The following is a 3,176-nucleotide window of genomic DNA, read 5'->3' on the forward strand; positions in this document are numbered from 1 at the left end:
TAGCACAGGGTTCTCACTGGTGTCATCTAGCATAGAAAAATGTTCCCCAGAAGATTTGTAGATCCTTCATCTGGGACTAGATATGGGATACACTCGCTTTAAGAAACAAAAATGGCAGGGCATCCGGGTGGCTCAGTTGGTTAAGCATCTGACTCTTGATTTCAGCTCAGGTCATGATCTTAGGGTCGTGAGATTGAACCCTGTATCAGGCTCTGCACTCAGCGAGGTGTCTGCTTCTCTCTCTCTCACCCTTTGCCCCTCCCCCACCCACATGCTCACTCTCTCTCTAAAATAAATAAATAAATCTTAAAAAAGAAAAGAAACAAAATGGCATCACTCCATTCAAGTGAGAAGATAGGACTTTTATCCTCTATATTATTTGGGAGTCTTTTGGATTCCAGTGAAAGAAATTGAACTCAAAATGTCATAAGCATAATAGCAAATTTATTAGCCCAAATGACTAAAAAGTTTGGGACACAGACCCAGCTTAAGGTAGTTGTGCGTCCAGAGACATTTTATCATTAGGGCTGGAACTCTTTCCATCTCTCAGCTCTGTTTTCCTTTGTGTTGGCTTCACTCCCAAGCCCCATGTGATACTCCCCACAGCTCTTGGATCACACAGTCCTTTCTGATAGCAGCCCCCCTGCCAAAAGAGAAGTTCTCTTTGCAATCCTCCAGAAAACATCCTGGGTGGGTTTGACTTTCATTTGATTTAATTGGGGCTCAGGCCTATTCCTGAACAAAACACTAAGACCTGAGTGATGTAATAAGCTGATTGGCTAGACCTAGAGCCAGAAGTGGGATCACCCCAACTCAAACCACATGGACTGAGAAAGGTGGATGAATGATTCTCCAAAGGAAACACAGAGGTGTCTCCAGAAAAAGAGGGAATAGATGTTAGTAGAAAAAAAGAGAAAAAAAGAAAACATGACTGCCACACCATTGCTTTTGGCAAAAAGTCTGTGTACTTAGGGGACAGTGTAAGTCTCATTTCATATTGATTTTTCCTAAGTGGTTTGGAAGTGGTACTATTGGCAAAAAACGGATGTGTTGGTTCCTTTCTCACTCACTCTCACCACATTCTTAGAGAAATGCCCATCTACCTATAGTGGTGGACCTCTACGGCCATATTTGTTTATGTGTTTCTATCCTGAATGGACCAGGGATGAAAACATCTTACCCAAAGAAGCTAGTTATTGCAAATCTGGTAGCCAGTCAAATTCTTCCTAGGGATCCACTGAGGCTGAGAGGGGTTTTGATTTTGCTTATACTAATTTCAGTTGGTTTCTGTTACTTGAAACCAAATGACTTCACCAAGACTAATTCCAGTCACAGGATTCCAGTAGCACTGAGGAAAGAGCAGCTGATGTTGAATGTAAGTGATTTTAATGTTCTCTGAACTTGGCCGCTGGTGGTTGCATTTCCTAGGTTCTGAGCTTGGAAGCTATCAAGCTATCAGTGGCTTGCTGCTGAACCTCTCACCAGTCCCAATAGTCTTGAAATGCAGGGTCTTTCAAGGCTTCTTTTTGAGTGAAGCTGTATTCGTTTTCAATCGCCACAGCAATTGCATGACTGGGGTTCCTGGAATCAACTGGGGGGCTGGCTAGGCAATTCTGCTTATCTTGATTGGTCTTGCTATACAGAAAAATAGATTAAAGGGATCACATGGATAAGAAGTATTGGGAAGGTGGGAAACATTGAGCTTTTAGATAGGGTAGCCAGGGAAGTTCTAACTGATAGAATAGCAATAAAGCAAAGACAAGAAGGAGGCAAGGGGATGATCCACATGATTATCTGGGTGCATTAGTGTGTGTGTGTGTGTGTGTGTGTGTGTGTGTGTGTATGTGAAGAGTGGTGCTGGTAGAGCGAACAGCAGTAACAAACCCTGAGGCAGGAGTGTGTCATCATATCCAAGGAACAACACAGGGGCTAAAGAGAAAGAAGCAGAATGCGTCAGAGTGGTGGGAGATGAGGAAAGGTGATAACAGGGGTCAGACACAGAGGACATTGTAGGTGACCATAGGGCTTTGGCTTTTGCTAAGGATGAAGCAAAAAAGCCATGGAATAGGTTTAAACAGAGCAACATGATCTGACTCGAATAGCATCCCTTTGGCTAGTATATTGACCATAAGCTGTAGAGGGGCTACTTAGGGGAATATGGCAATGATCCAGGTGGGACACGGTGACAGACCAGCAACAGAGGCATCACCTGGAAAGTTAGAAATGCAGATTCTCAAGCCCCACCCCACACCTATAGAGGTAGAATCTGCATTTTAACATGATCCACAGTGATTGTATGCACATTAAAGTCTGAGAAGTTCTGCGTGAGAACAGAACGCTTCCTTTCTCTGGGCCTGTTTCTTCCCTACTCTAAGGGGCTGGACCGAGGTATCTCTATGGTCCCTTCCAGTTGCAATTTTCTTTTCTCTTCTTTTTTATTTAAGATTTTATTTATTTATTTATTTGAGAGAGAGAAGGAGAGAGAGAGAGAGAGAGAAGGCAGACTCCCCGATGCGCAGGGAGCCCAATGTGGGGTTCGATTCCAGGACCCTGAGATCATGACCTGAGCCAAAGGCAGATGCTTAACTGACTGAAACACCCAGGCGCCCCCCAGTTGCCATTTTCTAAGCCCCTTTCTTACAGCTATCTGTGTGCGTCGCTATGAAAAGCCAGCTGAAGAGACCAAAGGATAAGCGGCCTGGCTGCAAAGCCCCCGCTGCCCACAGCCAGACGCAGGTGGGCACTGAAGCAGCTTCATGATCCAGGTCAGTAGGGAGCCCGGGGTAAGAGGCTGCTGGGATTTCTCCTGGTGCTGGGGTGGAAGGGCGCCCAACTGGACCAGAGTTGAAGGTGTCGGGCAGTAACAGGGCGGCAGGAGGCGCTATGAGGTGCTGGTGGAAGGTGACGCCCAGACCCAGAGGGCGTGCAGGGTGCCGGGTGGCCTCAGGGAGGCAGCAGGCCCTGCGCTGCGCTACGGCAAGGCACAGGGTCGGACGCACCTGGGCGCAGAGCGGCCTCAGGGTGGCAGGGGGCGCTGTGGAGTCGCGGCTGGCACATCCTGGGCCTCCCGGGGAATACACCTGCGCAGGTGGGAGCGGCCCCGAGGGGGCGGGGCTCCAGGGGCGGGGCTCCAGGGGGCGGGGCCCAGCTCCGGCCCACAAGAGCCAGAGGCCGCG

This window comes from Mirounga angustirostris, unplaced genomic scaffold (genome assembly GCF_029215605.1).
Source record: "Mirounga angustirostris isolate CCGP_5_RB_7025 unplaced genomic scaffold, mMirAng1.0.hap1 SCAF_5, whole genome shotgun sequence".
Taxonomy (NCBI): Eukaryota; Metazoa; Chordata; class Mammalia; order Carnivora; family Phocidae; genus Mirounga; species Mirounga angustirostris.